An 11413-nucleotide genomic window follows, 5' to 3' on the forward strand; every position below is an offset into this window, starting at 1 on the left:
GTAGATTCCCACGCCACTTATCATTGAACTTGACTAAAGTGATTTAACTCTTTAAAGGACACTGTATCCGCTTTGCAGTTTTGCGGTTTGGACGGCAGCCAACTCGTTCCTGGAAAACGCCGTCGAGGAATCTCCATTGAAGTCAATGAGCCCATTGACTTACAATGGGAAACCGCCGCTCCTCCTCTCGGACGCAACCTGCTGGTCTTCACGGGAAACAGGTCAAAAACAGCAAGATCCGCCATTGAAATGCATTGAGCTCTAATGGCGGCCTATGGGACTCTGCAAAATGGTGCCTGAAAAGGCGGGAAAATTACACAAAGGGCTATAATCACTAGAGAAATATTAACCCTTGCCCTCCCGGATGGATCCCAGCATGTAGGTGATGCAAACACTGGCATAACACGATACATTTACACAGGGGAATAAACATTTGGATATTGAAGCAAGGCAAAACACATTACTGGACCTCAGTCCAGTTAACCACTTGCTTCCCTGATGAGAGTAGAGGGTAGCCAAATGGGGTTGTAACCCCTTTAATCCCGGGCCAAATCCTCCCTATCGTCACAGTAAGTTTTTATTTGTTATTACTTTATTTGTATAATACATGTACCTTGACCCTTGGTGCGCTTCTGTGTTTATTTTTACATTTACCCCTACCATCAGTGTGTTGCTAGCTGGGGAGGGCATGGGAACACATAACTCCATACTTAGAGGGGAGGAGGGGGAGGGGAGGTGTGGGGGAGGGAGGGCGAGGGGAGATGGGGGGTAGAGAGTGATAGACTGAGGGGGATATTTATTAAACTTTGAAAGTGCCGATCGGGGTACTATCGCATGGCAACTACCACTGACTTAAACAGGGGAAGAGCCCAAGCAAACAGGCCACAGAGAGCACAGCTCAAGAGCAAAAAACGGGAACCAGATAGAAATGCCAGTAAAGAAAAGGTAGGTTTATTCTTTAACAGGAATCATCCACACATAGGAGTTGTACACAGACAGTCTTCTTACGCATTTCTCGCACCAGGCGCTTTATCAAAGATTCTTTGACTCCGGGATCTTCACCAGCTTCACTTACTTGGAGATGTACGCCGATGGACTCTGGATTGCCGATCCGCATACTGGTTCAGTGAGTACTAATTACATTAACAAATGACTTCTATTCATCTATATGCATCTGGACGCTGTTTTGTATTTGAGTCTGTAAAGGAGTGGGCCAGACATGCGGTTGTACTAAGGAGGAAGTGATTTGGGTTGTCCCTTGTTCAACTGGGACTTATCAAACATACCCACCGCTCCAACATCTCCTTCCACCTCACATGTTAGCAGAGCTGTAACCCTTTGGATTTATTACTCAACCAGACAGCTGAACATTGCTTCACTTCATTAAAGAGCACCGATTAAACCATAAATCATCAACAATTATACTCACTCTGCACCTGGATTGTTAACAACAAATTTCTCTTTAATATCATATATATATATACATGCTCATTTATTACTTTGAGGGTCTTTTGATCTGGTTGTGAAGCACTAGTCTGAGACCGTTAGTCTCAATACATATCTACCACTGACTTAAATGTGCCTCGAACTGTGACCATCAGTTTATTGAATAACCTCCTGTCACGCCTGTATGCCCGCAGACCTGGCAAGACCCCAATACTGAGGTGGGAACGGTATTACACCACACACCCACAGCAGTGGGAGCGAGCCCGGAGTGTGGTATAGCGTTGCTGGGCCTGTTGGTAAAGTGGTTAATATACTTGCAACGTCTTGTAGGGTTAAGCGTAAGAATGGTCGTGTCCGTGTGCCAATGTCCAGGGCTCCAGAGAGTAGAATAGTCGAAGTGCAAAGGATTCCAGAGGTCAGCAAAGTAAAGTTCGTAGCAAGGTTCAAGGGGTACAGAGAGCAGAGTAGTCCAGGGCAAGCAGGGGTCAAAACCAGGGAAATCCAAAGTAACACAGGAGCAGGATACAGCAAACACAGAGGGAGCACAGCATAGGCCAGCACAGGCCAGCACCCACAGGGAAACAGGAACTATGCAGAGCGACGATAGAGAGGACAGACAGGGATTATAAAGGGAGACACACCAATAGAAGAGAGGGGAGGAGCAGAGAGAGAAGTGGGAGACAACAGGGATAGGTCAGGGAGAGAAGAGGAGGAGACAGAAGGGGCAGACAGGGAGATGGCCTGTAAGGACTAGGAGGAGGAGTCAGGAGGGTGACAGGCCCAAGAAGAGGAGCGTGTGTGCGCGCCCTCTGTAAGCTGAGGTTGCGCGCGCACAGGCTGCAACAGGGAGATGACCCGCAGGGACCGGGAGGAGGAATCAGGAGAGTGACAAACCCCAGAAGAGGAGCGTGTGCGCGCGCCCTCTGTAAGCTGAGGGAGCGCGCGCACATTCCCGTAGCCTCTTGCTGTTGGAATCTGGTCACTTATCCTCTGAGAAATTTAGATGATTTAATCAGAGCTGGAACTTCTCAAATGGGACTGAATCTCAGGTGAATCACACGAGATGAAACTGATTAATCTCTTTACATGGTAGGACTGATGGAACTCTTAGATGGAACTAACTGTCTGACTGACTTTACCAACTTTTAAAAACTCCAAATGTCCTATTTCCATAATGTACAGCCAATCCCTGGTGTGGGAACCAATTTTTCCACCTATCGTCAGGTTCTTCCAGTCCTTCCAGTTCTTCCAGTCCTGGCACAAAGCCTCAGTATCGCAACTGAGCATGTGCAACAAAAATGTAATCTTCCCCCACCGGTCACCTGGCTTCAGAGTAGTGAGAGAACATGTGCCCGAACCACCATTTTGCACGCTCACTATTCGGACCCCCACCCCCCCTGGCTTAAATGCCACGTAGTCTGGCCTTGGCCACATGGCTTCTGTGATCTGAGGATACGGGCCTCAATTAGCACGGAAGGGCTAACAAATGATTCACACCTCTAGTTCCTTGCATCTGAACTGACTCTTTGAAGCTGTGAATATTGGTGTTTCACTGCGCCAGGAAGGCTAACAAATGGTTCACACTTCTAGGACAAATGTCACTTTGATTAACCCTCAGCCCCCCACTGGGTCTTTGCAGACTAAAGATCCTGTCTAATTTAATGCATAAAGGTTAACCATATCTTAAAACACTGCTGCTTAAAAATATACTGGTTTCAATAACCTATAGTTTTCTACAATTCTGTATTAACATGTACTAAGTCTGTTGGGATGAGAGAGAGTGAAAATCATAACTGTTGCTACACATAAGAGCCCATCCCTGCTATACTTTAAAACCTAGCTTACACAGTTTTATTCTAACATGAATTAAACATTTTCCTTACCCCCCAATAAACTCTCAGCTTTATCATGAGCGGGAGCTACCATAATTCATACATTTAACACATGATATGATTTCCCCCCTGAACCCCTATCCTGGATTCAGAGTACCTGGGCATTACTTCCTCCCTTATACTAGGGAACCCTGTGCCTCATTTTATCCTTTCCTGGATTATGCTGAAGCAGGACGTCCCAGTGGTGAGTCGCAGGACTGGTTTCAGGATGGGAGTTTGACCGAAGCAATGTGCTCTAGTGTATCCAAGAATCTTACCTGATTCCTGGGTACACCCTTGGGGAATCCTGTAACTCCGGCACCCCGATACATATCAACATTTTGCAACCAGTTTCTCCATCAAACCCACCCTGAAACTTACCTCCTGAACATCTCCTGGTCCCAGCACCTCTGGAAAAGGTAAGACACAAAAATGGCAGTTATCTCATATTTTGCACACAATCACAGTAATGCATACACAATGTCCGGGCCAAAGAGCTGACACTCTAGGACCCCAAAACACGGGTCAGGGTTAACCATGTGGGCTTGATCTTTATTATAAGCCTGGTTAACCCCTTCCCTGCCACACCCACAGTACCCTTCCTACCCCCCTGCAGGTACCCCCACCACAAACCAGTCCCTCACCCCTGTCAGTAGCCTTCCTACTCCCCTGGAGGTCCCCGTTCCACCACCAGTACCCCTCCAACCCCCCCTAAGCTCTCCCCCTGCACTGCAAATATTAACCATTTGCTGTGTGTGCAGTCAGAGTCGGGGAATGTCCTCAGAGAGTGGAGAGCGGTCGTTGTGATGATTACAGCTCGTCTGATAGTGAGTGCGCCCCAACACTGAATTGCTGCTTCATGGGATGTGGAAACACGTGTGTGCCACCCACACAAGGTGAGGAAATCAGCATGTGTACACGTACAATACACACATACATTAACATATACACATACACCTGTACAGACACTCACATATACATGTACACATACATACATTAACATATACACATACACATACCAGTACACATGTACAGACACTCACATATACACATACATATACATACACCTGTACATACATTAACATATACACATACCCATACACCTGTACAGACACTCACATATACATGTACACATACTGTACCTACATTAACATATACACATACCCATACACCTGTACAGACATTTCCATATACACATACACATACACCTGTACAGACACTCACATATACATGTACACATACCCATACACCTGTATAGAAACTCACATATACACGTACACATACCCATACACCTGTATAGAAACTTACATATACACGTACACATACCATTACATCTGTACACACACTCACATATGCACGAACACATACCCATACATACACCTGTACAGACACTCACATATACACATACCCACACACCGTACAGACACACAGACACACCCATAAACGTGCAGAACATACACATCATTATACACAGATTTAAATGGACACTTCATTACCTTTAATCAAGCCAGAGATTTATGCCAAAATGGGAAAAGCAAGGGAGCCATATATCCAGGAATCTATTCATGGTGTCATGTACTGTATGTATTGTGTTTTTCCATATAAGAAGCATTCCATAGTGATACGTTTTCGTTCTGCTTTATTTAATCCCTTAATTGAGTTTCCCACAATAGTTTAAAGGAGCTTAAAGTCCCAGCAGATATGCAAATTAGAGCCACGATTGACGCAATTTCACCAGCAGAATGCAGGGACCCCCGACCCCGAGACATGCGCAGGCTGCAGGGACCCTCACCCCGACCCTGAGACACATGCAGGCGGCAGGGAACCAGACCCTGAGACACACACAGCCTGCAGGGACCCCGAACCTAAGACACGCGCAGGCTGCAGGGACCCCTGACCCCGAGACATGCGCAGGCTGCAGGGACCCTCACCCCGACCCTGAGACACACGCAGGCTGCAGGGAACCAGACCCTGAGACACACGCAGCCTGCAGGGACCCCGACCCTGAGACACACGCAGCCTGCAGGAACCCCCGACCCTGAGACACATGCAGCCTGCAGGGATCCCTAATCCTGAGACACGCGCAGCCTGCAGGGACCCCTGACCCTGAGACACACGCAGCCTGCAGGGACCCCCATCCCTGAGACACACGCAGCCTGCAGGGACCCTGTAACAGGGGAGTTATCCCTGTTCAGGTAGTGTGCCTCTAATCCAGCAGTGTGGTGGTTAACTGCTGGTAGTCAATTAACAAACACTACCTGCCTGATTAGATTGCTTAGAAAAGCCTGTCTTTTGAGACAGGAAGTGAGACTCCTTAGCTCTCACCTGAGCTGAACTTGGAGACAGAGCAGAGATTGTCCTTGACTCTCACAACTTGTGAGACTGACATGGGGACACTTGTCTTGAGCCCTGCCAGAAGAAACAGCAGAGCTGCTTTCAAGACACAGGGGAAACTTCTAAACCTGAATGCTGACAAACCCTGAAGAAAAGGTAGCAACCAGGGACAGAGAAGATTTTCCCTCCAAACCACAAGGAAGACGAAAAGGAAAAAAGGGGGAGCAAAGGATTAGATGGACCTATATTAACATTACTAAGATGACTTCATAGCATATCTAGCTGTTTAATAAAGGTGGGGTGACGAAATGACGGTATATTGTAATCCAATACTCACACGGCCCTGTGTGAGCACATATGTGTAAGGGTATCTTGTTCCTGGTATCCACTTCTTAGCCCAAATGTTGTTCAGATGAAAGGGGGGGGTTTAGAAAAAATAATCATACACTACTTACACGGCCATGTGTAAGCTCAATCCTGGGAGAGAATAATGTGGGGTTGTCTGATGGACCCGTCCGTGGTACTTCCCGTGGCAACGTATAATCAGCTGCTTGCGGGCAAAGTAATTGCTGGCGGTTCCCCTTCCCTCACACGTTCCAATCCTCCCCCCTCCCCGATTCAGGAAACGGGGATGCGTGGGGTAAAATGATAGCAGGGCGTCAGTTACAGTCTTCAATTAAATGAGCGTTTTATTAAACATTTAAACAGAACAAAAGACTCACAGAATAATGTTTAGAGCACCCCGTGGCACTCCGATCAGCGTGGCTGCAGGTCGCCTTCCAGCTGCGCTGTCTTCCGTATCCGGATTCAGAAGTGATGGAAACTTCTGACGCGGCTGTGACTGCAGTCCGCTTCCACTTGCTACGGATGCCTCCAACGTCCAAAATGATGTGGTGAATTAGAGCAAACATTTTGAGCCTGAGGAAGCCGTCGAGAACGGCGAAACGCGTTGCTCTAATTCACCACATCATTTTGGACGTTGGAGGCATCCGTAGCAAGTGGAAGCGGACTGCAGTCACAGCCGCGTCAGAAGTTTCCATCACTTCTGAATCCGGATACGGAAGACAGCGCAGCTGGAAGGCGACCTGCAGCCACGCTGATCGGAGTGCCACGGGGTGCTCTAAACATTATTCTGTGAGTCTTTTGTTCTGTTTAAATGTTTAATAAAACGCTCATTTAATTGAAGACTGTAACTGACGCCCTGCTATCATTTTACCCCACGCATCCCCGTTTCCTGAATCGGGGAGGGGGGAGGATTGGAACGTGTGAGGGAAGGGGAACCGCCAGCAATTACTTTGCCCGCAAGCAGCTGATTATACGTTGCCACGGGAAGTACCACGGACGGGTCCATCAGACAACCCCACATTATTCTCTCCCAGGATTGAGCTTACACATGGCCGTGTAAGTAGTGTATGATTATTTTTTCTAAACCCGCCCTTTCATCTGAACAACATTTGGGCTAAGAAGTGGATACCAGGAACAAGATACCCTTACACATATGTGCTCACACAGGGCCGTGTGAGTATTGGATTACAATATACCGTCATTTCGTCACCCCACCTTTATTAAACAGCTAGATATGCTATGAAGTCATCTTAGTAATGTTAATATAGGTCCATCTAATCCTTTGCTCCCCCTTTTTTCCTTTTCGTTCTCCTATACCTTGAGGGTTTGGATACCCCTCTCTGGGGTCGAGCAGAGGAATTCATCGCAAGCCACGGATTGCACTGTGAAAGACTACATCCATTGGTTTTGGGATAAGTATTTTACTTTATTCTCTACCCTGTACTAATACCCTAAGGTAAGCGCCCGTTTTTTTGCCTGCAAACCACAAGGAAGGACAGATGTCTTGAGCGACAAGCTGACCACAAGACAAAAGGGGACAAGATTCTAACCTGGAGCCTGATATTTCCTGTGCACACAAGGGTGCGGTTCCAAGAGAGCAGAGAAGCTTCCCCTACAGCAGCCCAGCTAACAGATAAGACTTTAATTTACAAGACTTTTTATATCTGTTAATTTCATGCTATATGTTTGGGGCGGGGAGACATGCTTATTTAAAGGGAGTTGTGGATTGCATAGTATTTCACTAGAAATACTCCCAAGTGAATAGAAACTTTGTTTTCCCCTTGTTTGGATGGTTTCCTGATGTTAAGGAAACAGGCGCAATAAAAGCCTTATTTAATTTCACCATAACCAGTCTCCCTTGCATACCTCTGTGAGCGTCCGCCTACATATGGTGTCAGAAGTGGGATGAGAGGTGGTTCTTGAAGTTAAGGAACCCGGAGTTTGGCTGTGAATTTTTTTTATGCTTTTTGCCTACAAACAGTCTGAGAAACATTAACAAAAAAACCTCATGCAGCAGAGACCAGAGTTAAAGTGATACACACCCAGGCAGGAAACTTACACTGCGCTGAAACTTACAAAACCACAGATGGACTCTTTTCCCCAATCCCAAGAGAGAGAGGAGAGAGAGACTGCTGAAGCAGGTAAACCTTATTTGCCTATCACAATTAAGAGTAATATGGTCATTGAAATAGGGGGTTTGCCTTCCAGCCATAGTCAGGGTTCAAGAAGTGAGTTAGCCCTTAAAAGGGATAGGCATTTGTTGTTTTCAAATGTTTAGCTGAAGCAGTGAATACAGATGGTGACCCACGAGCGGTACTGATTCTGCAAGTAAAGGCTGCCACACCGCATAGGACTACCAGTTGTGAATGGAGTATATGCAGAAAAATGTGAAAATTGATGCAAGACTGTGCTGAAGCAGGGGAATTTTCAGTAAACAAGTGCTGAGGGTAAAATTGCCTACTATAAAAAAAGGAATTGCTGAACTGTGTAAAAGGTATCCCAAAGTGTGAAAAGTGAATGTCATAATACCCAAAGGTGAGACTGAACTCAAGCAGAAAATCACATTATTTGGCTGAAGCAGAGCGATTGCACCTAGCAAGTAAATGGTGTAAAGCAAACAGAAGTTTTTACCTAGCAACTACAGTACACATCCAGCATACCTAATGAGAGATTAAACCTAGCAAGTAAATGGTGTAAAGCAAATAGACATTTTTACCTAGCAACTGCACATCCTGTATACCTGATGAGAGAAAATGCGTGCACAGTACTGCTGATATTGTAAAAACTTATCCAAGAAAGAAAAAGTCTACAGAGATGCCTGTGAGAGCTACGACCTCTACAAGCAAAATATGCCCACTTGTAGGACTACACAATTGGGGGTTCTAGCAAATACAGTGGCAACAGCTGCAATAGCGCCTCCTGAGGTCAGGAAGAAAAACTACACCTGAGAGCCCCAAAATGGAGGACAAGATGCAGCGTTCCTGTAATGAACCCTACCCCATGGAAGAGTGGCCCTTCCAGTCCAATAAGGAGGAAGACATCTCTTATGGGGAACACAAACCGAGTCAAACCCACAAAACACCCCAAGAATGGTGGGGGTGCCTGAACTCGGCACTTGGAGACAGAGCAGAGATTGTCCTTGACTCTCACAACTTGTGAGACTGACATGGGGACACTTGTCTTGAGCCCTGCCAGAAGAAACAGCAGAGCTGCTTTCAAGACACAGGGGAATCTTCTAAACCTGAATGCTGACAAACCCTGAAGAAAAGAGCAACCAGGAACAGAGAAGATTTTCCCTCCAAACCACAAGGAAGGACAGATGTCTTGAGCGACAAGCTGACCACAAGACAAAAGGGGACAAGATTCTAACCTGGAGCCTGATATTTCCTGTGCACACAAGGGTGCGGTTCCAAGGGAGCAGAGAAGCTTCCCCTACAGCAGCCCAGCTAACAGATAAGACTTTCATTTACAAGACTTTCTATATCTGTTCATTTCATGCTATATGTTTGGGGCGGAGAGACATGCTTATCTAAAGGGAGTTGTGGATTGCATAGTATTTCACTAGAAATACTCCCAAGTGAATAGAAGCTTTGTTTTCCCCTTGTTTGGATGGTTTCCTGATGTTAAGGAAACAGGCGCAATAAAAGCCTTATTTAATTTCACCATAACCAGTCTCCCTTGCATACCTCTGTGAGCGTCCGGCTACAGACCCCGAATCCTTCGACACACGCAGCCTGCAGGAAGAAATAACCCAGAGACACATGCAGCCTGCAGGGACCCCCGAACCTGAGACACACAGGCTGCAGGGACCCCGACCTTGAGACACACAACCTTCAGGGAGAAATGACCCAGAGACACACGGAGCCTGCAGGGACCACCAACCCTGAGACACACAGCCTGCAAGGACACCCAACCCTGAGACACGCAGGCTGCAGGGACCCCCAATCCTGAGACACGCACAGCCTGCAGCGACACCCGACCCTGAGACACACGCAGGCTGCAAGGACCCCCGACCCTGAGACACACACAGCTGCAGCGACCCCCCAACCCTGAGACACACGCAGGCTGCAGGGACCCCTAATCCTGAGACACACACAGCCTGCAGCGACCCCCGACCCTGAGAAACACGCAGCCTGCAGGGACCCCCCAACCCTGAGACACACGCAGCCTGCAGGGACCCCCCAACCCTGAGACACACCCAGCCTGCAGGGACCCCCAACCCTGAGACACACCCTGCCTGCAGGGACCCCTGACCCTGAGACACACGCAGCCTGCATGGACCCCCTGACCATGAGACACGCGCAGCCTGCAGGGACCCCGAGCCTGAGACACATGCAGCCTGCAGGAAACTCCCGACCCTGAGACACACGCAGCCTGCAGGGACCCCCAGCCCTGAGACACACGCAGCCTGCAGGGACCCCCAACCCTGAGACACACCCAGCCTGCAGGGACCCCTGACCCTGAGACACACGCAGCCTGCATGGACCCCTGACCATGAGACACGCGCAGCCTGCAGGGACCCCGAGCCTGAGACACATGCAGCCTGCAGGTACCCCCGATGTGAGACACATGCAGCCGGCAGGAACCCCTGACCCAGAGGCACATACAGCCTGCAGGGACCCCTGACCATGAGACAAAGGAGGAAGTAGCCATGGCGGGTAGCAGACAGGGACTCTGTGAGGTGTGTCACAACCAGGGAACATTAACCCAGAGTGGAGAGAGGAGTAGGAGGTTCCCTTGCCTGATGAGAGAGGTTAAATAGCAGCGAAAAGCAGAGCTGTAGGTTCAGAGAGACCAGTAGACATCATGCAGGCAGCAGGGAGAACTACTCTCCTCCTCCTGCTCATCCCACTGTGTGCAGGACAGAAGCCAGGTGGGTATCAATGGGGGTAAGGGGAATTGAAAGAGAGATGAGAGGGGTATGAGAGAGAGGGGTATGAGAGGGCTATGAGAGGGAGAGGTTATGAGAGGGAGATGATTGGAAGGGTGAGGGTGAGGGAGAGGGGGGGAGAGAGAGGGGTTTTTTAGGAGGAGGGGAGGAGTGAGAGGGAGGGGAAGTAGGGTGAGAGTAGAGGTGGGGGAAGGCGGGAGAGGGTGGTGAGGGAGGTGGAGGAAGTAGGGGGTTGAGAGGGAAAGGTGAGGGAGAGGGGTGAGATGGAGAGGTGAGGGAGAGGAGGAAAGGAGGGAGAGGGGGTGAGAGGGAGAGTGGTGAAGGGGGCTGAGAAGGAGAGAGGGAAGGGGGGAGAATGGGAAGGGGGGAGAGTGGGAAGGGAGGGAGAGGGGAGAAGGGAGGTGAGAGGGGAGAAGGGAGGTGAGAGGGAGAGGAGAGAAGGGAGGTGAGAAGGAGAGGGGGAAGGGCGGTGAGAGGGAGAGGGGGGGTGAGAGGGAGAGGCGGGAAATGGGGTGAGGGGGGAAGG

General features: G+C 48.7%; 1 protein-coding gene and 1 long non-coding RNA gene across 2 annotated transcripts in view; one reads left to right on the forward strand and one right to left on the reverse strand.

Moving 5' to 3' along the window:
- Positions 1-11413, reverse strand: part of LOC142466919 (uncharacterized) — a 248109-nt gene that overhangs the window by 219928 nt on the left and 16768 nt on the right.
- LOC142466996 (uncharacterized) lies at positions 796-4163 on the forward strand. Its single transcript, XR_012788301.1, has 3 exons — positions 796-945; positions 1025-1126; positions 4079-4163. It is a non-coding gene; the product is annotated as an uncharacterized LOC142466996 (long non-coding RNA).

The sequence above is a fragment of the Ascaphus truei genome, chromosome 15 (genome assembly GCF_040206685.1).
Source record: "Ascaphus truei isolate aAscTru1 chromosome 15, aAscTru1.hap1, whole genome shotgun sequence".
Lineage (NCBI taxonomy): Eukaryota > Metazoa > Chordata > Amphibia > Anura > Ascaphidae > Ascaphus > Ascaphus truei.